The following is a 24,747-nucleotide window of genomic DNA, read 5'->3' on the forward strand; positions in this document are numbered from 1 at the left end:
TAGGCACGTAAAAAATGAGTGCAGCAAAACAAGACTGGTGAGCTACAAAGGACTCAGAACAGAAAATCAAGTTTGTCCCTAGAGAAAAAGGAACAGCTGGAGTGCAGAATAGTGTTTTCTCATACATAATCCTAATCAAAAGTCTGTGCACAAATTTGTGAGCTAGGAACTAAGTATCCAAATGGGAGCCCGCGATTTGTCTGGATCAGGGCCAGGGTCCTTTGCCATGAAGCACCAAGGGTGATCCACACATGGAAACTGGTTTCTAAAGTCTTTCCAGCCGCAACCTGAAACTCGTTTTGCACCTAGCATGATCTAATCTGATTGTGATCTAATCTAATTAACCCTGAAGTGCGTGCTGTACTAAAGGTTATACAGAAACTTCATATTCAGGAAAAGAAGTGACTGGTGCTTCTGACTTATTCTTGAAACATATTAGGCCTCATTAAGAAATGTGAGGGCGTATAAAGAATACGTTTCTTCAGCACCTTTCGTGGGTTTCGTGGTTTCACTTCCCCAACTCTTCGCCCGCCTTCACTCTTTTGTTTTTTGCATGCATGCAGGTGTAACAACCCTCAGAATTCCAAGGAACATGTCAGTGGATCCTAATAAAGGTATTTTACCCATTGCTACTTGCTTTCTTTTGGAGCCTCATGGGCAAAAGACACAGAAACACACACACACATCCTGCAGCGAATATGCTGACATTAATACTACTAAATCAACAATAGCTATTTTAGGGAAAGGGTGGTAGCTCAGTCTCAAGAGCATCCGCTATGTATGCAGAACGTCCCAGGGGAGGGGGGTTGTTCCTGAATTAGCTTCTCAGTTCCAGGTGATGATTAGCACTGGCAGAGCAGAGTCTGTGTATTCCTGGATAGACACTACAATTTTACAGAAAGCAGGCTGGCAACTCTTCAACTCCCCAAACCCAAATAACATTTTGAAAGGTCCTTTAAAAAGAAATACGAATGAGGAAGGAGAAATAAGATTACACCACTTTAAGTGCTCAAGTTCAGCTTTTCAACCACAAGACACTAAATTCCCAACCCTCTGATATTCTTAGCATAAAGGAAATACTTTGCCTCCAAACTAATAATGCAGTATGAGAGCTGACGATTCTGCCTTCTTGCAGAGCCATTCTCAGTTCCAAAGTGTTTTTTCACAACTGACCCCTTTGTAGCACCGTAGGGTGGTGATAAAGGTTTGTGGGAAAATATGCTCTGCTACAAGGTCTATAAAAAATACCGGAAGCTTGCAACAGGAAGCATTTTCAAATTCACATTGTTTATAGTACTAGATAAAATTTAGCTGCATCTGCTAAGGATGCCTTTTCTCAAGGCTGGAAGCTGATCTTGGGAGATCCAAAAGCAGCCAATCTTTTGAACAGCAGACTGGTTGTGGTATCCTTACAAGAAATATGGTGGTTCTCTGATCAACAAGGTGTAATGCAAATGTACCATATTTCTCTTAACTGATAAGAAATAAACTCAGTTTGTGGAAATCAATTATGCCCACTTTAGCTTCATGCTTCCCCTGCTTTTCCTCTTCCTTAAAGGGGCAAAATCAGTATAGAATATTGTAGCACCTTAACAATAAAGGCTGCACTCCAGAGTGGGGGAGTTAATTTGCAACTGGGTCCTTGAGATATTGCAAATGCGTCATTAGCAACAGGTTTGCATATTTTTACTTATCAGATTTTTCCAGGAAAGAATAGAACCAGATTAAGGGGAGGGGGGTACAGACTCTGCAAAAGAAAATCCTCCCCCCCCCAAAAAAAATGTTTGCATGACTTGCACTGATCCCACAATAAACACCCAGTCAGAAACATCCTAACATATTTTATTACGGAATAACTGTGGACATAAAGATGCTGCAAGACTCTTTGTTGATTTTGCTTCTGGAAGTTCTTAAAGGGCCAATAAGCAAAGGGATGACAGAGGACGAGATGGTTGGACAGTGTTATAGAAGCGACCAACATGAATTTGACGAAACTCCAGGAGGCAGTGGAAGACAGGAGTGCCTGGCATGCTCTGGTCCATGGGGTCACAAAGAGTCGGACACAACGAATTGACTAAACAACAACAAAAGGGAGGGGTAAAAAGGGGAATGGGAATGGCAGCAAAACAAAGCTCCACTACAAATCAAAAGGTGCTTTCAGGCCATCACTGTGTTTGGGTGGGATTCAATTACATACCAGCAAATTAAAGTTGTACAAACTATTCCCCATGAAATCTGCTCCCCCCCACCACCCTGGACTTTTTGCAATAAGGGAAATGATGGGAAAAGGCAGCCAATAGCCAGTCTCATCTATCCTCCCTGAAACAAATGCTCAGTAAACAATTTGTCTGGAAATGGCCTCAGAGTCATATACTCTCTCCATCTCCATGAACCCAGTCCACTCCACTGTGTTCAATGCAGGGCAGTATTTAGCTAGCTGCACTCCTCTATTTTTGTAGCCTCAAAGGCCCAGTAGCAGTCCTGTGTGGCTAGCAGATGGGTGAGTAGCTTGACACTCCTGCGCTCACCCGGAGGCAACTGCTGCACTCTCTGCAAATGAGCTGGGAAACTGCACATTACAAGCCTTTTATTACAACCAGATTGTGAAAGAGATGCAGTATCAGCAGCAGTAGACAGAGGCCACATTCACCCTACACATTTAAAGCACTATGATACTACGTTACACAGTCATTACTTCCACCAAAGAATTTTGAGAACTAGTTTAAGGGTGCTGAACATTGCTAAGAAAACCCTATTCCCCCTCGAAGAACTACAGTTCCCAGAGTAGTTTAATAACCAGTCCCTCTTCCCAAGGAACTCTGGAAATTGTAACTCTGTAAAGGGAATAAGAGTCTCCTAACAACTCTCAGCACTCTTATCAAACTATACTCCCCAGAATTCTTTACCATGACTGCTTAAAGTGGGATCATGGTGCTTTAAACGTATGGTATGGATTTATTTTTGTTAAGTGTATGCCGCCTGATTATAAATAAAAACCCTCAAAGGATGGGAAAGGATGATTTCAGAAACTGGTGCAGTCAATGGGTGCAACTTCCTATAAAAATCCTTTGCCTGATTTCCGTCTCATGGACAGCTGATGAACTCTCATCCCCCCCCAAAGGGTCAAAAGTCACAAAGGTCAGCTGGAAGATGGCAGTTTATTGCATGGCTGGCGGGAAGCTTCATTGGGGTGGCACTCACAGAATTTCCAGGAGGCTGATAACAGAAGGCCCATGACTTGGGAGATTTCCCAGCAACTGCTGCCTTTCCCCACCAACCCCACCTAAGGGAGACAGAATTCCAAATGGCAACCATTCATGATGCCTTGTTGTAAAACCTTCAGAGAAAGGGATTTTTTGTCCTGTAATAGTACACATTATTATTATTATTATTATTATTATTATTACACTATCCCCCTTTCTTGAAGTCAGTCAAGCCAAGTAAAATGACTTTAGTTAGTTAGTTACATATTTCTCAAAGTGTTCACATCCTACCTTTCTATCTGGTCAGCACAAAACACAAAATTAGCAAAAAAATATAATAAAAAATAATACTAATAATATGGAAAATAAAACAGCCTAGCAGACAAAACAGGGATGGGGAGCCTTTTTCAGAGTAAAAGGGCTGAACTTCCCCCATGGATAACCTTCCAAAGACCGCATTCCACTGGCGGGCTGGGTCAGAGGCTGCTATCATGTTGGAGAAATACAGTAAATACCTATTTGTTTAGGCTATGGTGCAGAAGGACCTAAGAAGAGCCTGTTGGATCGGGCCAGTGGTCCATCTACTTCTGCTCTCACACCAGATGCCTCTGGGAAGCATGCAAGCAGGAACTGCACGCAGCAGCACTCTCAAAGCCTGAGGCTTCCAGGACCCAGGGCTAGCATGAGGCATTTTGACACCTGGGGCAAACTGTGCCCCTCCCTGCCAGGGAAGAAAGGGTGAGTAAAGAGTCATAAGGGCCAAATTCTCCACAATTTTATTGCAGTTATTAACTTGCAGTTCTGTAAGCATGCAGAAAGTCAACGAGCCAGTCACTGAAGTAAAATTTTATTTAAAACACACAAAACAAAACAAAACAAAAATTAAGTAAGTTGCCTCTATCTATACCAACAAAAGTGGGAGGTTCTAAGAAACCAGTGTGGCTGCATAAGGAGCTCACGGATGAGCTGAGAGTTAAGAAGGGCATGTATAAGAAATGGAAGAAAGGGGGAATCACAAAGGAGTACTGGGCACAAGCTAACAAAATGAATTTCAATAGGGACAAATGTAAGGTTCTGCACTTAGGCAAGAAGAAGCAGATGCACAAATATAGGATGGGGGACACCTGGCTTACTAGTACTACTTGTGAAAAGGATCTAGGGGTCTTGGTGGACAACAAGCTTAACATGAGGCAACAGTGTGATGCAGCAACAAAAAATGCGGATGCTATTCTACGCTGCATCAACAGAAGCACAGTGTCCAGATCAAGGAAAGTAATAGTACCACTCTATTCTGCCTCAGTCAGAACACACTTGGAATACTGTGTCCAATTCTGGGCACCACAATTTAAGAAGGATGTTGACAAGAACGGGTGCGGACAAGGGCAACAAAGATGATAAAGGGCAGGGGTTGACAACCTAAGGCCCATGGGCCACAAGGAGCCCATGGGGGTCATTTTACCAGCCCATGAGCCCCCCCCCACCGAACTGGCCGCTCAGCAAGTCCCAGTGCGCTGCACTAAACCGGTGCAGTGTGGCATGGGGACTTGCTTCCGGGGTGTTGGAAATCGCGTCTGCACATGCACAGAAGCCAGAAATCGCATCTGCACAGATGCAGACGCCAGAAATTGCGTCTGTGCAGACGCAGATACTGGAAATCTCACACGCACCCAATATCTGGCCCATGGAGGAGGCCACGTGGCAGTGAACTGGCCCAGGCAAGGTAAGCCTTGCCGACCCCTGATCAAGGGTCTGGAAACTAAGCCTTATGAGTAGTGCTTGAAGGAGCTGGGTATGTTTAACCTGGAAAAGAGGAGACTGAGAGGAGATATGATAGCCATCTTCAAATATCTTAAGGGCTGTCACATGGAGGAGGGAGCATGCTTGTTTTCTCCTGCTCTGGAGGGTAGGACTCGAACCACTAGCTTCAAGTTGCAAGAAAGGAGATTCCGACTAAACATTCAGAAAAACTTTCTGACAGCAAGAGCTGTTCAGCAGTGGTACAGACTCCCATGAGAGGTGGCGGACTCTCCTGCTTTGGAGGTTTTCAAGCAGAGGTTGGATGGCCATCTGTCATGGATGCTTTAGCTGAGATTCTTGCATTGCAGGGGGTTGGACTAGATGACCTTTGGAGTCCCTTCCAACTCCAAGATTCTATGAATCTATCTTTCTTCTCAAGAACAAACCCTGGAAGCTCATGGAATCCAGTAACCAGGCCTGCCTTTAACAAGTCTCTCATGCTAATAGGCCATTTTCAATAGATCTCCTTTTCTTTTGTTATGTGCACAATCTTGCAAACAGCACATTTTTGCCATACTGCATTCCAAAAGGTTAAAAAGAGATCCTGGGTTTTAAAATATTTTTGCAGAACTTTTCACAGGACAGAAACAGCAGCTGCAATTAGCTAAGAAAGGAATAAAAGAAGAGTAAAATATTACCGGTAGTTTCAAAAGAAATAAAAACTGATGCTGCGACCAATCTTTTTTACCCTGAAACTATGGACAGCAAGAATGTCGAATCCTCTAGAGAGTTAAGTGGGAGGTGGTCATTCTGCCCCTGCAGAAATGAACTGGCATACCATATAAATTTTAGCTACAATCCAGAATCACAGAATGCTTAAAATAGCACTATGCAATGCATTGTTTTTAGCTTTTACATTCCCCACCCTCTAATATGTTGTGTAGCACAAACACTGTTTCTCAGTCACTGGACAACGCCCTACTGGGTGACACTACAATATGTACCTGAACTCTACATGTGTACAATGTGTATCAAGGCTTCCTCACCCCTCCCTTTTTCTTTAAAAATCTAGGCAGCCACAGTAGGTCAGAAGTACTTGGATCACAGCCCAAATCAGATTAAATTCTCATCACACTTCTTTGGCAATAAATGCCACTGAATCCTCAGTGAGGATTACTTCCAAGTAAATGTGTTTATTGCAGAAGTGCCAAATACCGTAGTTTAAATCCTGTTACTTCAACTAAACTGGGCTGTGAGTTATGTTCTGTCTTCAGTCAATTGCCAATTCATTCAAGAATGTGTTTTATTATTTACATTAAGTGCCTGAGATTTCTTCTCCTCCTCCTCAATTTCTCTCCCATAAATGTGTAGTGCTTAGAAAAGGAGACGGCATGGGATGTTTTAGCGCTGCCAGATCTTCAGGTCTCACCTGAAGTCTCCAGGTTTCCCGGGCACTCTCCAGGTGGCAAGTGGAAGGCTTAACTCTCCAGGTGAGTGGAAGTCCCTTTAATTAAATAATAACAATTAAGAAGACTGTGCATGTTAGCTTGCAAGATTCAGCCCAGTAGAATCTAGCCTCCAATTCTAGCATAGACATTTTTTTTTTGGGGGGGGGGTAGGTGCTTGCCCTCCTTAGCTCACCTTTCCCAATTAGCCTCCATCACTGTTATTTTACTGGGGCACCCCATGAAGCAAGACAGAATGGCTAGTTGGCTGAAACTCCAGCCGACGGAATGAGGAATTCAATTCAGTTCACATTTAAAGCTTAATTTATCATATTTCAACTTTTCAAAACAAAATGTGAACTGAAACATAGTCATCCTTCAAAATCCCTATTTTTTCAATGCAGCTTCTCCAACCAAATGATGTTAACAAAAATGCACATATTAGGGTAAACTGTGCCTAAAAATGAATGAATATATTAGTGAAAAGAACATACAAAAATGTGTTATATTAGTAAAGGTTGTTTGTGGAAATATGCACATTTGTCAAAACTGCATACAAAAATGTGTCCATTAGGAGAAATTCATATTAAAATGCTCAATAATTTTCATGAGAATTTAGTCATAGATTGTTAAAGAAATGTGGAAAATTGAATTTAAGATTGAAAAGATGAAAAAATGAGAGAACCAAAACTGACAGATCATCCCACACCTATTCTGCTTTCAGCATTTTGCAGATTCTACTTGTCTTTGCTATCTTTGCCTTAAATAAACAAATAAATTAAAATTATGTAAGTATATACTGGTGATTTGGGAGGGACCTCAAAATTGTGCAATAAGTGACTATGAGGCCACTGAGAGATGCGGGGGAATGGAATGGATTATCTTGGAAAAGATTATGACTGAACCCTGAACAAGGTGACACCCATACTGCAACATTTCATTGCAGCTACCAACTTATATTTTTTTCTGAAACAAAACAGGAAAAGTCATTTAGAAAAGCTATTTTCCTTTTGTAGCTAATTGGCTTCAGCATTGTTAAACAGCTCTACATTTCAAAACAAACAAACAAGTTCTTAGCTTAGGAGTTTACAAATTTGGAATTCAATTTCCTTTTACTAGGCTCTGAATGGGGTGGTTTTTTTAGGGTGAGGTGGAGAAAACTGAATGGGTGTCCTAAGAATCTGATTCCTCCTATAAAATATCAATAGGGGCAAGGATTTTATTGGCTAAAATTATCCACTAATCCCACTAACAAATGTTTGCGAATAAGAGAATGGATTGTTTCAACCAGATTTGCTTCTTCTTATGCAATAACATTTCTTCATTTACCAGCCTGTCTTCACATTTATATTTTAATGCTTCAAAGCTGATACTCAAGCTGTCATTAGCCTCCATAGGAGCAGAACAGGTTTTGGATTTTTGTGTGAAGCAGTCAACGTTCGAAACTTTGTTTAGCTTTCTTTTAAAATGTGAAATATTTTCTTCCAGCATTATTTCTGGGTGAACATGAGCCTATGCATTGCTTCATCTGAAAACAATCAACAAGTAATGGAGAAGGGAGAATTATTTTATCCCTTGTTTCCATTTGTAGAGACAAGAAACACTGGCCAATGGCATTGAATGCGGTTGAGCTATGCAGAACCACTGAGGATACTCTGTTAAAATACATCATTGTCTAGTATAAATATAGGTATGATCCATTTGGTAGTGTGGCACAAAAGGGATATAAGCCCAGATATGAAAAGGTTAATGAACTTCTCTGTAAAATATAGCTGCAGATCTTTTGCATAATTCTTTGGGAAGTGTTTGTTCAATTATGGGCCGCATTAAAGGTGCATCTGGTAGAAAGAATTTGCATATAATTGATGGATGTGTTGTACGTTTTGGCTTAGATCAGTGGTTACCAAACTCCCCACCCCCACGTGATCTTTCTGCCTGTTGTATCAATTGCAATGTGCTATGGTAGATGCTGTATGATTTTCCCCCAGTGTATTTTACTGCTTCTTTTATTTCTTATATTGTATGAGAATTCTATGTCCCGCTTGCAAGTTTCCCACAGGCCATTGTGAGAACAGGATTATTATTGCTTAATGCAGACATGCCACAGCCCACCTGAATATAGCTTGAAGACCACTGGTGGTCCACAGACCACAATTTGGAAAAGGAAAGGAAAGGCATATAAATGTAGGGTAAAACTGTTCCTGCATTGCTTTAAACCACCAAACTGGTGTATTATTAGAAAGATACCTATTTTAGTCAGGAAAAGGTTTTCAGCAAACTTGCAGAGGCAAAAACATCAGCATGCACAATAATTTTAAGACTATCCAAGTGAATATTGATACTTTGAACTGCTTTATTCTTAGAACTATCCTAACAGCACCATGGGGTGATCAGAGTGAAGAGTTAATGATGTACAGTGGTACCTCGGGTTACATGCGCTTCAGATTACAGACTCCGCTAACCCAGAAATATTGCTTCAGGTTAAGAACTTTGCTTCAGGATGAGAATAGAAATTGTGCTCCAGCGGCGTGGCAGCAGCAGGAGGCCCCATTAGCTAAAGTGGTGCTTCAGGTTAAGAACAGTTTCAGGTTAAGTACGGACCTCTGGAACGAATTAAGTACTTAACCCGAGGTACCACTGTATTGAAAACAGTGTTGGCTCCTGCTGGTCATAGTGACAGGGTTTCTTTTGAGGGGAGGGCAAGGGATTTTTGCTGTGCTGCCTCCGGGCGGAGTGGTCTGGCCAGCCTCATTCTGTCTCTTAAACACCCCATTTTGGGACCCAATTCTGGCTAAATTAGTAGCTTTCCATCTACTTTGGTGGAGGTCCTGCATCTGCAGCAGCAGCAGCACAGTCCTCCATCAGCAGTGCTTCATACTAACCCCCACCCCAGCCATTAACATCCATGTGGGTAAGGATTGCTCTCTAAATTAGATTATCTGGCTTGGATTTGTTTATTTTTTTAAAAAAACACCAATTATACAAAGCAGAAACGGAATGAAGCACACACTTGCTTAGCCCTGGTAATCCTCAAACTTTGGAATCTCTTGCAGGAGCAAAGCAGTTTTTCAAAGTCTCCTTTTTAAAGCCAATGCACTGGCAGAGGAAGTACAGTACTAGATGTAAATTTATCAGCACCTTTGCCGTTGGCTCTGCTGTAATGAGCAAACAAGAAATAACTCGAATGACTCCCCTATCAGCTGCGAGAAGAAAGCACGTGACAATCATTAAACCTAGAGTACATTAGACTGTACCGCTTCTGCCAAAATTTGATAACTACATGTTTGTAAAGTGTACAGCCCTTTAAAAACAAAGCATGGACTTTCTTCCACAGTTCACACATTTTGTAAAAGACAGAGATGATTCAAGGAAACTACAGAGGAGAGGAGAACAAGAATTCTGCCATACGTTACAGGGGGATCAAAAGAGAAGTGAACAAGTTGGTGTAATGGTTGACACATTTGTGATTACTTTGGGATGCAGGTCCAAATCCTGTGCTGCCATGAAATTCACTCACCAAAGGGGGGCCTTCTTGATAATTCCACTGCCCTTAGAATCTGGGATAGCAGACCCTAAGCTGTGAAATTCTCTCCCCACCTCTTTATCCTGGCCTTTGATTGTTGAGATGTATATTTTTTGGATCTACCCTATTCTTGAGATCTTGTGTGTAATTTGTTTTAAACTGCTTTTAATGTTGCGATTCAAAGTCTTCTGACCTGCTCTGGAACCCTAGGGTGAAGGACATAATAATGGTAAGTATAAATAAATAAATAAATAAATAAATAAATAAATAAATAAATTTCACTGAATCTACCTTTCAGGCTGGTCGTGAAATTGAAGATCTCTGTTGCACTTCCTTTTTATTTATAATAAACTAAAAAATAGTGATAGATCTATGAGAATAGTGCTGTGGTGAAATTTTTTCCTGTGGGGATGGCTGGGGGACCATTTCCCAGCAATTAATTAAAAAATTGCATTTGAAAATTATCAAATGGGAGAGAAAATTACGGTTGGGGAAGGATATTGCTTTTATGTGTTTATCTTTGAAAGGTTTTGTAATAAGGTTGCTTTAAATGGACGGTGTGGATATGACCTTTCTTTCATCTGACACATCACCCCACCAGAGGTCTACGTTCTGCACCCTTCCCAGAAATCAAACTTTTAGTGTGGCAGCACTCACACTTTGGAACTCCCCGCTTATTGATATCAGGTAGTGCCTTCACTGTATTCTTTTTAGCACCTGCTAAAAACATTTTTACTTAGGCAAGCCTGCCAGACATGTAGAAGGTATCATGCGTTTTAATCTGGTTTTAGTTGACTGAGTTGTTGGGGGGGGGGGGCGGGTTGATGTTATACATACTTGGTTTTAACTGCATATTTTACTGATAATTTTATTGTTATATTTATTTAATTGGGGAGCAAACAGCTTTGGGGTTTTATTACAATTAAGCAGTAAATAAATGTTGTTAGAAAAATATATTAACAGTGGTAAAGGTAAAGGTAAAGATACCCCTGCCCGTACGGGCCAGTCTTGCCAGACTCTAGGGTTGTGCGCTCATCTCACTCTATAGGCCGGGAGCCAGCGATGTCCGCAGACACTTCCGGGTCACGTGGCCAGCGTGACAAGCTGCATCTGGCGAGCCAGTGCAGCACACGGAACGTCGTTTACCTTCCCACTGGTAAGCGGTCCCTATTTATCTACTTGCACCCGGAGGTGCTTTCAAACTGCTAGGTTGGCAGGCACTGGGACCGAACGACTGGAGTGCACCCCACCGCAGGGATTCGAACCGCCGACCATGCGATCGGCAAGTCCTAGGCGCTGAGGTTTTACCCACAGTGCCACCCGCGTTAACAGTGGTACCTCGGGTTAAATACTTAATTCGTTCCGGAGGTCCATTCTTCACCTGAAACAGTTCTTAACCTGAAGCACCACTTTAGCTTATGGGGCCTCCAGCCGCTGCCGCACCGTTGGAGCACGATTTCTGTTCTCATCCTGAAGCAAAGTTCTTAACCCGAGGTACTATTTCTGGGTTAGCGGAGTCTGTAACCTGAAGCGTATGTAACCCGAGGTACCACTGTATTTACCTTGGAGTTCAGAAAGGGAGTAAAAACAGGGCTAAAGCGACTAAAACGTTTGGCAAATATGGTGTCCCCCCCCCCCCCGCTCTGGGATTGTGTGAGCAATGAAGAGTGGGTTGTTTTATTTATTTATACAAGTATTTATATACTGCTCTTCCCCAAAACGTAAGAGCTGTGTACAACAACATAAAAATATTTAAAAGCAATACAATTAATTAACACGTTTAAGTAAAGTGAATGTGAAGAGGGAGACAGAGGGAGGTAGCTGCACCCATGGGGCTTTTTTCACATCTGCAAGCATGGGCAGCCTGGTATGCTGCTAAGTCTTGGAGAACCATTCCCTGGAACGAAAAAAGCACAACCCACAATCCTGTGCCACTTTGCAATGCTAAGGTAAACTCAAAACACAACATCTACTGAAATCCTAAAGCATCCTAAAAGTGAGGCAGAAAAATTGAGGACTTTTTTGTGTGCAAGGGAAGATAACTATTGAGTAATTGTAGGGCATATTTTGGCACAGCATTCATGAAACTGTGGATCACATTCCAGCGGTAGGGAGGGTTTTGAAAGTCCTATGCCTGTTTACTGATCACCACGAAAGAAGAGCATAATGCAGAGGGGAAAGCAGTTAATCATGTGATTAGCTGATGGTTCAAGAATGCAGTGACTTGGAGCCTTCTCATCAGAGCTCTTGTCTACAGTTTTGTAAATGTAATCATGTGAGTCTATTAGTCAAATCTGCTACCACATCAAGAATGGCAAACTGTCTGCATAGCAATCACTTCCTGTAAACATACTACTGTGTATATCCTTAACAGAGGCAAAAAGAAAGAAAGAAATCTGCAGGACTCAACCAAGCTGTGTGCTTGCATTTCCTTATTCCACTTGCCACTGAGTTAACATTGAAACAGCTCAGAAACAAGCAAAGAACCCCCCAGTCTTCCTGAGAACTGCAAATGAAGATAATTTCTACCTAGAAGACTTTAATACTGTAGACTTCTCCAAAGAGAATCCTGTTTATCCTCCCATCTTTTGGTCAAACTAATAGGCATGTGAGATTAATTAACTTAGGTATCTGGGGCAGAGTCTCTCTTTCTACACACACACACAATTTCCTGGTGCAGCTGCAGAGTTCTGAACAATATGTTCTATGGAACTTTTGGAATAGGATGTTTTTACAAGAATGGTCTTATATTTAATATATAAAGAGCACACACACAGGCACACTGTGACATTTAGTGTTCCTATCAGAACAATCCTAACCCCCCCCCCCCCAGATATGCTGGCTGGAGGCAATCAGGATTGTGCAGAAATGCCCCACAACTAGCAGAGAGAAGCTCCCTGGGCTTAGCATTAGTACCAGTGGTAGCTGGCATTAGGCTTTGTAATGTGGTCTTATGGGAGGTGGGAAAGAAGTGGGGTTCTCTGGCGAGTCCCCAGTATCAGGGCCCACCCACTACCATCCATATCAGCCTGGAAATGGTATAAACAGCCCCCTCCCTGAAACTAGTGGCTCGGAGAAAATGCGTGGGTGGAAGTTCTGGTCAGCGCCAGCTGGCAAAACTTTGGAAGTGCTCAGCAGCCTCACTTAGGATTTGCAAAGTAAGGAGCAAAACCAGTTCCAAATCAGTATTAATACGGGGTTGGACTCGATGGCCCTTGTGGTCTCTTCCAACTCTATGATTCTATGAATACTTAAGCATATTCCATTTACAGTTTTATCGCATTCGCTTTTATCCCAGTTTTAGAGGACCCTTAGGCAAGTTACTTATTTGTTAAAATATTTGATCCCCCCACCTAATTTTGCTACCCTATGTAATGTGTAAGTTAGCACTTTAATACTATTTTTTAATTATACTTTTTTAAAAAACCACACATGACAATGGTCAACAACCTGTGATTACATAGGCAATAAGAAAGGTATACAACTTGGACATGCATTACTAGTATTTAAACAATACTTTTACTAATACATATAAACCTTAAGGGGAGGAGAGGGGAAACCTTTTTTTTCCAGGAACATGATTTGTTTAATCCCTGTGAAACACTTCAGAATGTCATTACATTCTATATAAATATACTAATATAAGTAATTAAATTTCCTTTGATCTTTCAAACTATAAACTGAAATTCACATATGCACTTATTGTACTTATGTATAATCTGAAAAGGGCAAGTAGTAATTTAAAATACCTATTAGTAAGCAGGACAGATAAGAAGTTTCTCCCAGCCCTTAAGCTACAGTTCTACTCTCCTGGCTTGTTGTTTTAAGTTGGAAGTGGTGGGCTGATCTGACAAATAACAGCACAAAGTTTACCCTCCCTGTCCCTTCTGTGCATAGTTTTTATTTATACTGAAGAAATAAGTTGCTGCAACAACTGGTAAAAGGTGGATACAAAAGGAAAATTAGAAAAAATGTATAAGACTGGTGACAAAAAGTGCTGGAAGTGTAAAAATAGAGAAGGAAGTTTCTACCATATGTGGTGGACTTGCGAAAAAATAAGAAGGTTTTGGGAGTTGGTATACAATGAATTAAAAAAAATGTTTAAATATACGTTCATCAAAAAACCTGAGGCTTTTCTTTTGGGGATGATCGGTAATGAAATCAAGAAAGAGGACCAGATATTATTCCAGTATGCAACAACAGCTGCTAGAATATTAACAGCACAAAACTGGAAGACATCTAACATACCAACAGTAAGAGATTGGCAAAATAAATTATTTGAATACATAGAATTGGCAAAAATGACACAAAAAATCAGAGATCAGAAAGAAACAAAGTTTATTAAAGAATGGAACAAATTTATTACATATACTGAAGCAGATTTAAAAAATGTAAAGATCACAGTAGGCTTAATATAACCTTACGACGTGCACATGTATTAAAATGAAACTGCAGGAAAAATTCTTTGTTATATAACCCAAAACCGAGGTGGAGGGAAGTCAATTAGTTGTATGATGTTCTTGTTTTTCTCTTTTTTTGTCTTGTTTGTTTTATTTATATTATTTTTATTTCTTTGTGCTGAATGCGTGTTATGTATTTATGTTTGTTTGTTAATGAAAATCAATAAAGAAATTTTTTTTAAAAAGGAATCGCACACTGCTCAGAGATTGGGATGGCGTACAAAAATATGTCGGTCACCATAATGTGTTTCATCTATTTTAATGGAGCTACATTTTATTTTGTAAGAACTTGTAAAACTAGCTTCTGTTTTCTACCAAAATACCCAACCAGCAAAATTAATGAATGCATCCTCAGCCCAGGACTGTCACTATCCAACATTAAAGAACCAGGGAAAACACCATCCCTTCCTAAAATACATGATGAATCATACAGATTTTAAACAATATTTCCAAATTTGTTTCCTCAGTCAGGAATGCAACAACCTCGAGTCTTTAAGCTGCATGAAAGCCAAGAATCTCACGAATCCATGAGCTAAAACTTAAAAGGGAAAAGTATATAAGTGAGATAGTAAAATTATGTGGGGTTTGCATGACACTTCCTACTGACCACTGAATTGTGATTCAAAGCTGAACACAGTTTTCCAAGAACAGGTATGTCAGGTTTAATCCCCAGTGAACAACACATTCCATTTGCATAGTACTACTAACAGCAGCATTCGTTTACACCACATTACCCAAGTGATCAAAATTATGTGTGTCTTCTGAGTTTTGAGTCCATGTAAAGATATGCAAGCATAAACAAAGTTTCCATGGTGCAATCTGTAGTGTGCCCAAGCTACAACTTGACAAAGGATAACCCTGGAGCTTCCGAGTTTCTCCTTAACTCACATTTTAACCTCCAAAAGCAAGCAGGCAAAGGCTATGCAATGCTTAGTTAACACTAGTTATAAATTGCAAATGGAATGATAAACTGTATTTGCAGGAACAGGGCAGGGATACTATGGAAAACATTGCATAGTGGTGGTTGCAAGGATGAGCGCTGTGTTGATCTCAAAGCTAAGGATATAAAATGGTTCCCTTTTTTACTGAGTCAACACAGGCTCCTTTTGTTCCTGTCTGAGGATACATGGTTGTGCCTCAATCATAGCCCCTGCCTGTGCCCTGTGCAGCTTCTCATACTGCATGGTTTAGTGCTGTTGTTAGTCCAAGGCAGTCCTCCCAAATTCAAGGGAGTACTCTTATCTGTCTACATAATTGCAGTTCCCAGCATTCTCTCTTTCTCGCATTCTTTATCATCCAGGATACTGTCACACTCCAGTGTTGCCAGATTACTGATATTAGATATTTATCCCAAAGCCTACAGATTCTTGTTTTCTGATAGCTAGAACCTCATACACACTCACTCACCAACTTTAGTTTCCTTCTATCCCCCTCCTCTTTGTGGCCACAAGCTTCTCCCTGCGCCTAAATAGTTTAAAGATTTTCCTCCTCCTATGTTCTTTTATATCTCTCTGTGGGTGGGGGTGGGGACTTTAACTTCTCATTCATCACTTCCCTAGCAGTACTGCTAGATCTACTGCAAATCCCTTGCTGATCTACTGCAAAGCTCCCAGAACTCTAGCAGTAGATTTTGATCTACATTCTGCTCTCCGCTGTAGGGCTTTCTCAGTGGTGACCCACAGGAGGTCCACTTCTCTTTTTCTTTTGCTGTTTCTCAAACAGAGGCAAATGTATATATAATTTAAAATCCATTGGATATTTGGGGAGCATAGTGTGTTAAGGGTTTGCTGTTTGCTGTTGTGTTACATACACCAAATTCTGGTTTTTATGTATTCCTTTTAGGTTTTTTATGCTAATTTTAAATTCATTTTTTGTGAACTTTTTCCTCCACTAAAGAGAGGAATGTAAATATTGTGGGTGGTTAGAGGAGAAAGAACACAGTATCAGAACTCTCCTTTGTCCCAGCTGGGAGCAATGTCAGTAGCAAACTAGGAAAAAATAACAGTCTCCAGCACATTCTCCCATGTAATGATCTTGCCTGAGTCTTCCTGTACACAAGAGGAAATTCCTTCTGTGCTGCTTTTTTCACTAAGAAGCCCTGAATAATTGTGCTAGGAGACCATCTGCCTGCAGCTATTCCTCAACAAGAAGTTTCCATTGCGGCTAGTCCTTATAAGAACTGAAATTCTGAGAATGGGTGTCTGAGATTGCTTTCTTCCTCCTCCCTCTTCCCTCCACATCCCTTTTTCCTTTTTTGTTGTGTCATCTGAAATGCAAGGCTGAGAACAGGGACTGTCTTGCAATAGACTCTCTTGGCTGAAGAGCAGGGCATCAATCAATCAAACAGTCTTATATATGAACAGGAATTGTTATGTATCTGGTAATACTGCTAAGAAACAACCTGGACCAGGGATGTGCAGGTGACAGGGTGGAGTTCTGCTCAGAGAGTTGTTGGCTCAGATCTCAGAAATTCCCACTGAATTCTGTTACATCACAGTACATTAGCAAAACCTCACAATGACTCTGAGTGTGCACGTTATCCATTAGAAATTAATGGATGACATTCATTTCTAGGGGGGAAGGCTATCGTGAGGTGCTTGGAGACAACATTCCAGTGCAGACAAAACATGCACACTCAGCCAGTGCCAGTGACCTGGTTGCACAGAGAAGGTCGCCAAAGAGGATAATGCGCTTTAATATGCAGGGTACATAGGCTGTGTACACATTACTGGCTTAAAACATAGCCAGGTCATTCTTTAGTTCTAATTTGGATTCAAGTTGGTCTGGAGGGGAAATGCCAAAGGGATGCCACTAATTTTTCAACCCAGAATCACATAACCTGAAGCATCTGTAACCTGAGGTACCACTATACAGTTCAGCTGCCAGTCTGACAAGCTTCTCTATGTGGAACTGGGAGCAAAGTGCCTTATTTGGTTATTTTTTATTAAAATATTTCTATACCACAAATATTTTTATACTTACTACAGCAGTCCTGAGGCAGCATAGCATCTATATCATCATCACCATAGAACTGTAGAGTTGGAAGGGATAACAAGGATCATCTAGTCCAACCCCCTACAATGCAGGAGTCACAACTAAAGAATCCCTGACAGATGACCATCTGTCCTCTGCTTAAAAACCTCCAATGAAGGGCAGTACACAACCTCCCAAGTAAGTTCATGCCATTATCAAACAGCTCTTACTAGAATATAGCTGGAGAGCACAGATGTATTTTTGGTGCATCAAAACGGCTTCTATCTGCCTATCTGAGCTCTGGCCTTGTGGCTTCTAATGCCAGAAGTGAGCCTGGCTGGGAAAAATGTATGGGGATGGGCTGCTGGAAAAACGGGAAGAGTACAGCAGAAATACCAGCTTGTCCTTTTAAAGTGCAGCCTCACCTTACTGAGTGGGTAGACGTGTGTTCAAAGATCTAAAGCTAGGCAGCCATCAGGAAAATACCTGTCTTTGCTCTTTTTGTTTCATCCCCATATTGATATGTGTGGGAAAGTGTTAATGTATTCTAAATAAATGCAGCCTGACTGCCACACTTCCAAGATTCCAATAGGTAAAGACAGTAACAGTGTTGGATACAACATTACCATAAAACACAGTCTTCCAAAACTGCACAGCTGCTGTTTATTGTTGCTCCAGTAGCCTTGGAGGACAGATCAAAACAACAATGCCTATTACCGGTATTTCAAATTTACAGAATGCTGCAGTTGTTGGGTGCCTGTTAACCTAAACTATGCCAAAGGAAGTCAGATAGAAGAAACAAAGTAAAATTTACAGTAGTGTCCTCTTCACTATTTAAAGAAGAAATTTACATGCACAGAGAGAAAAAGAGTTTGCTCAAATTGTACTTGCACTTATAAAGAAACAACTCAACTTTTGTTAATAACCTTAGTCACTATTCCAAAGCAACCTTGAAAGCTATTGTTTTGATTGATGAGGTACAACAGCTCAGGCCCAATGCATGGCCTGCTCTAGAAATGTACTGCTCTATCTGACCAAATTGTCAGAGTAAGGAGTAAATTACAGAACTCCATTCTCCTCACCACAGTTGTGACCATTATTTCTCCTACATGTTGCTCAGTCCTTTTATTCTTGCTGGTCCTCCATTGTTTTTAAATTAATTCTTACACCACTTAAAATGCGCTGAATAAATGGGGACACATTTAAAGAAGTACTAGCAGTGCCTTTTTTGATTCACATCCACCAATTTTAAACTGCACCATGCTAGGTTCTCTGCTGCATTGGGAGACACGCACCACCCCAGACAGTGATAGCATATTGTTTTGCTGCACTTTATGTGGCAGTCCAGAATTCAAATCTCACCCGTCATGGTTGCCATCTATCTGTCTCGGGAGACAATGGAAGAGTGCGCTATCTGGGGTAAAGTCAAACTGCTGGCGAATTACAGTGTTGTAGAGGAAGTAGAGACCAACATGGGAGAAACATGTTATACTGCAGCTGGGGCAAATGAAGCCATTCTATTAGACAAACCTCTATCACTCAACCTGAGGACCTCATCTACCATTTAGAAATAATAATGCTAGCCTGCCTTACCGAGATAATGCGAGGCATTTCAAATGCTTAAATATTGTTTTATAACTATTAAATAATATATCAGAGGGCCAGAGGGTTGCAGGTAACGCTGGGGAGATCCACCCCCATGATCTGGATAAGTGTCCAATAAGACATTAGTTTTTGGCCTCCCAGATGAATAGGGAACATTCCCCCCCCCCTGCAACATCTGGGGGGCAACGGTTCCCCACAGCAGGCCTAACTTACTTCACAAGGGTGTGAGCCTGTGAGGGTGTGGCCCCATGCACTACTCAGTGTGCCAGATTCAGGGGTGGCTGGGTGTCTGCACATAGTGGGGAGTGGGACAACCCTGACCAGTAAATAAATATAAAACAAATGTATCTGCCTCCCAAAGCTAAACCGAAAGCATTTTTTCTTGGCCTCATAACTTCCCTTGTTCTTCATTCCATGTCTGAAATCTTTGGCCCTCCCCCCAAAACAAACCCACACATTTTCTCTCCAAAACCCTCCTCAAATTTATGGGGGAGGGAAGGAAGATAAATAGCATTCCTCTTTGTTTCGGGGTTCGCTATAAACGCTTTTTCTTTGTCGCCACGACTAGTCTTGCCTGAGAGACTCGCCGCATCCCCACGGCAGAAGCGAAGCGACCTGCAGCTCGCGGAAGCCGACGCCACGGTAAATTTTGCTGAATCTTTTAAGGTGCCCCCTCCCCACCCAAGGCCCCTTCGTTGTCCTCTGCTCTCACAGACTAGGGAGGAGGGGGGGGTCTCTCTCTTTCTGGAAACTTTCTTAAAATGCCCCCCTCTCCGCCCTAGATGAAAGAGCCCCATCACCAACAACCCCTTCTTCTCCTTCCCGCCCTCAGGCCCAACCGCTTTCCTTGGCGCGCGCGCGCGCGTGTGTGTGCCTTGATCTCCTCAGGCCGCGGCGGCCTCATCTCTCGTTTCCCTCCTCCGAGCTGTTGGGGCTGAGGCGCCACGAGGGCAAGGGAAGAGCGGAGGCGGCCCTGATCGAGGGCTGCGGGGAGGCCGAAGCGCCCTGCCCGCTGCGGGGCGGACGACGAGACTGGGCCTAGCCGAGTGGGCCGCCATGGCGACAAGCCAGCTCCTCAGCTTGGGCGAGTCACTGTGTAGGGAACCTGCAAGGCCACTAAAACAGCCCCTTTCCCTGTGGGATTTTGTGTGCTTGACTATGGGGATTATGGCTCGAGGGTCATTTTTCCTCTCGAAGGTGACTAGCCTTCCCCCCTTTCTCCAGAGGATGTGCCCATGGGCAAACCACTAAACGTTAGGCCACGCTTTTGTAACCACTGCCCCGGGAGTAAATGCCATTGAACTCAATGGGGTTTTTTATCTGAGTAGGCGGGGATAGGACTGTGCTTTAAGGATTCCGCCCCCACCCGCCCCCTGCTTGCATCCAGAGGGATTAAAATAACAGAATTACTGCCTTCAGAGCTGGCACTTTGCGTTGGGGAAATGTTATCATCCTCATAATCATTTATTAAATTTGTATTCCGCCCCTTCATCCAAAGATCACAGGGCGAGTCGCAATTTCAAAATACAAAATAACACAAAATGTGTAACGAACCAACACACACACACACACACACACACACACACCCCTACCTCCCACAAACACCTTTAAAAGACTTTAGAATGTTTCTTTCAGCCAAAGGCCCTGGTTATACAGAAACGTTTTTTGCCTGGTTCCTCAATATATGTTATAATCCCACTATTTTGTTGTTGCTCAAGTGTGTTTGATGAGGAACGAGGCATCTCTGGAAGGAGGTGTTGAGTTATGGGATTAGGGGTTTAGGCCGCAACCTTTGGGCGCATTCACCCACAAATCCCATTGTGTTCTGTAGGTTTGTTTTATTAAACGTCTTAGTAGTTGTGCCAAGGACTGTTCGCTACACAGGGCCTCAGTGGATCTCAGCAAAGCCTTGCGACATGGCATCCTAGATAAGTTTTGAAACGGCTTAGTATTTGATTGTTATGGTAATGATGCATTGATTCTCATTTTAGTTGTTCTGTCGTAAGCATATTTACATGGAAAAGTGGCTTACTAATTTTAATAATAATAATATTCCTTGCTTCAAGGAATATTCTTAGTTTTAGATTTTATGATTTATGTGTTTTCCATTTGGTTGTGTACTTTTTGATGTGTTTTATTTATTGCTTAAGACTTTTGTTATGTTGGTAACTATGTAAATCTTGTCATGTTGTAAGCCACCTTGAGCATTGCTTTAACTATGAAAAGGTGACATACAAATAAGATGATGATGATGTTTACAATTTAAAATAATTGGGGAGGGCATGTAGACACTTTAAAAAGCATTTTATATGGGAGGGGTCATAATCCTGTCCTGAAATTTTGTAGGGAATTATGGAGAAAACTATGGCAACGGGATGATCATGTGTATGTACTCTTTAATCAGTATTTTAGTGTGTGATTGTTTATGTTTTCATGTTCCTCTTTCATTCCTTTTGGAACTAAGGCAGTGTATACTGTACACGTTTAATGTAAAGTAAGCAAATGAAATGTCCTTTTACAAGCATCCTTGCTAAACCCTGGGATATAAAAGGTGGCACATTAATTCATCTCTGCCATTGAATTGGGGAGGAATCGCCCCCTCCCCAGTAAAAGTGGACAGGTGTGTGCTTGCATACACCTAACTCTTCTCCCACCCATCCCTTTTCAAGACTGGTGGTTTCCAGCAGTGCCCTCATTGCAGCATCTCTCCTCCTCCAATGACTTTTGTTGGGAAATGCCCTACCTTAACCTTTCTCCCAAATCCTCCTTTTCCCCAAATGGTATCAGGAAGAGAAAAGCCAAAAGGATCAGGTGTGTGTGTGTGTGTGTGTGTGTGTGTGTGGCTGTAGCTCACGCAACCAGCCTTAAAAAAAAAAAAAGCTAACTCCCAATAGCCCTCCTTCCTCCTCCCACAAGAATCCCTCCTCCCTCTCTTCTTTCTCATTCAAACGCAGCAACTCCTGTTGTGTCAGTTTTTATCTTCTTCCTACCACCACCAACAGCCACCACTAGGCAGAGGAAGATCAGCAGCAGGTAAAAGAAACCTCCCTCCCCCCCTCAAAAAAAAAGCACCCCATTTTAAAGGTCTCGTCGTTATGCTATATTTCTTCCTCTTTCTTTCCACCCCTCCCACCCACCAAAAGGGAGGAAGATAGATAGATGAGGAAGGGGAAGATTAGCCTCGCTTCCTCTAAACTTCTTGCTGTGTGTGATTTCTGCCTCGTCTCTTCTGGCTTGCAGCCTCTCTGTCTCTCTCACCCTCCCTTCCTTCTTTCTCTGCCATCCAAGTAGAGGTTTGAAACTTCCATTAGAGACATAGGTATTTGTTTTCAATACTCGATATGTCGATCTTAAGGAGGAGGAGGTGGGGGGAAGAGGAAGGATCTTCTTTGTGAGTCAGGGATGTTCCTGGAGGAAAGGTTTGCAATGTGTTTTGCTCATGGTTTGGGGAGGGGGGGGGGGCGCGGGTGCAGGGGGGGGGCTTCAGATTTGCTAATGAAAAGTTTATTGATCCGTTTTTGTCAGTTTCATTTTGAATGCTGCTTCTGCGGAATCTAATCTGCCCCGGGGCGTTGCAGAGTTATTTCTCCCCCACCTCAAATTGTGTGTGTGTATACAGTATATAGATGTGTGTGTACACAATTTTTTTTTAAAAAAGGGGAGTGGAAAAGGAAGAGCTGTGGCTCTTCAACAACAATAGACTTTGCTAGGAGAGGAGTAGAATACAAATTCATTAAAGTGTGTTTGGTGATGTGAACTGACTTCCGTATACGGATACCTTACCTATATATGGGGAGACATTAATTATTGGCTAATCGGCTTCACTTTGGGTGTGTTAGGGTTTCTGCAGTTGAAATAAACAAAAACCTATTCGCCAAAAGCAGTCATTCGACACGCAGTCCCGTGTGCCCACCCCTCCCCTCCCCTCCCCCATTATAATGTATGCTGTGTGTGAATCGCCTTGTGAGTATCAGAATCGAAGTGTTAAAAAGAGTTTCTGAAGTGGTGGCCAGCAAAATTTCTCTCTTGGGTTTCTAGCTTGAAGGGCTTTTGGATGTTCGAATAACTTCGGCATTGTGGTTCAGATGGAGTGTTTGCAAAGGAAAACAAAACGAAAAGGTTCCTTGTGGTTATTTTTTTGTCCTTCCTAAAATGACCTTGAAAGCTAAAATATACACATTGCTTCTGATGGGTGGAAAGGGGGGGGGGGGGGGCTGAGGGGCGAGTAGAAGAAAGAATCTAGCATATAGCCAAAAGCAGAAATAGGAACTTAATCATGTAGATGAAGTGAAATCTTTTACAGAAGAATGTGAAAAGGGAAGTTTCTGCATGTGAAGGGAACAGAAGGAAATAACACACTTACAAATATGTCGTGGGGGGGGGGAGAGAAGAGTCATATCATTCTTCACAATGTATTAGGCCTTGAGAAGCTTGCCTGATATGATCAGGAAGGCAGAGAAATAAAACGCCTAACTACACTGAATAGCAGGCATTGACTTGCTGACCACTTCTGTTGGCAGCTAGGGGCTGGTTTTTGTGTCTGCAAAGGTATCTGAGCACAGTGCTCTTATAACAATGGCTTGCAAATGTTTTCTCTCGCCATGTTTTGTTACACTTCAGGGGGTCTTCTGTAGATTTGGGACTTGAGATGCCTTTTTTAAAAAAAATAATGTTATGACTTCATGATTAGTTGTTTTCTGGATCATCATGAAAGGATTGGCTCACAAAAGTAGGTTAAACTGCTTTCTTTGGAGGTGGGGGAGGGAAAGTAGGTGGAGTTTGATCCTCTCTTCTCTCCCCCCCCCCCCCCAGTTTTATGTGAATTGATGAGTCAGTATTTAATATGTGCAATAGGCATGCCAGCTTGTGATGGGACATCAGTTACTTCTTTTTATTAAGAACTCCCACTTGAGAGAATACTAAAATGTATATGTTGCATGGTTAATAAATCTGGGGGTGGGGGAAAGAGAGAGAGGAGAATTCCCTTGGTTTTCTTGAAGTGATGCTACTGTTGAGGGTTTATTCAGATAATCATCATGCATAACAAACAGCTGTAGCTGAGAAAATATTTCAGTGGACTATTGATTGATCTGACATACCAAGTTATATTCCCTTCTGCAAAGTTTGAGTCGTTGATTTCAGTTTCATTGTGGTTGTGTGTGCATGCATTGGATTTGTTTTTGTTTTTTGGAGAGAAAGAAGAGTGTTAGCCTGTTTGGAAAAACTTAGCATGTACATATAGCTATTTGATAATAGTGGGTTTTTTAAAATATAAAATAAAAATGTATAAGGTTGATTCAATTATGTCTTCATCGCTTTGGAGCTGCTTGAATGACTTGACATGAGATTAGGTGCAACAAAAGAGAAGGCAGGGGAACAACAGCTGCCTTCCAGTTCTGAGGCACTATTGCTCTTAGCAGGAAGGCATTTTATCTTTTAGTGCTGTGTTGTCAGGTTTAAATGTTAAATATTTATATTCCTGTGAAAGGTTGTTAGACTACACTTGTGTGTTTAAAAAAAAGCGCACACAAACCATGCATTTACTAGAGCCTTAAAAAAAAAAGATGGCTTATATTTCTGCCTTTACCACAGCCTGTTTAAGATCTGATGTTAAAATACCAAATCATCCCAACTTTTAGCTCAACTTATTTTTTGGCTCTGAAAAGAGCCACCACTAGTTTGTACTTGCTTGGCTGCTGTGTGGTAAGAACTTTTTAAGGTGTGGCTTTAATGGCAGCTGACGATTCTTGCTGAGAAACAAGTCTTATTTTTGGTACGTGTCTCTATGGAAATTCTATGTG

The 24,747-nt window shown here is 41.8% G+C and overlaps 1 protein-coding gene and 1 long non-coding RNA gene across 5 annotated transcripts in view; one reads left to right on the forward strand and one right to left on the reverse strand.

The window, feature by feature from the left end:
- Positions 1 to 1,825: 1,825 nt before the first annotated feature.
- LOC307218186 lies at positions 1,826 to 8,672 on the reverse strand. The gene is made up of 2 exons (XR_013839865.1): positions 8,498 to 8,672; positions 1,826 to 2,074 (listed from the first exon to the last, which is right to left on the reverse strand). It is a non-coding gene; the product is annotated as an uncharacterized lncRNA (long non-coding RNA).
- Positions 8,673 to 19,116: 10,444 nt separating this feature from the next.
- The window catches only part of ZNF217 (zinc finger protein 217), a 33,134-nt gene continuing 27,503 nt past the window's right edge, over positions 19,117 to 24,747 (forward strand). Inside the window, exon 1 of one of the 4 annotated variants that reach the window (XM_079978992.1) lies at positions 19,117 to 19,588. The gene's annotated coding sequence lies outside the window, so the exon portion shown is untranslated. Of the gene's footprint in view, positions 19,589 to 19,914; positions 20,144 to 21,881; positions 21,980 to 22,099; positions 22,266 to 24,747 lie in introns of those variants that run through there. The other 3 variants (XM_079978994.1, XM_079978990.1, XM_079978993.1) reach the window with 3 other exon arrangements.

Source organism: Podarcis cretensis (assembly GCF_951804945.1).
Source record: "Podarcis cretensis genome assembly, chromosome: 6".
In the NCBI taxonomy this organism is placed as follows: domain Eukaryota; kingdom Metazoa; phylum Chordata; class Lepidosauria; order Squamata; family Lacertidae; genus Podarcis; species Podarcis cretensis.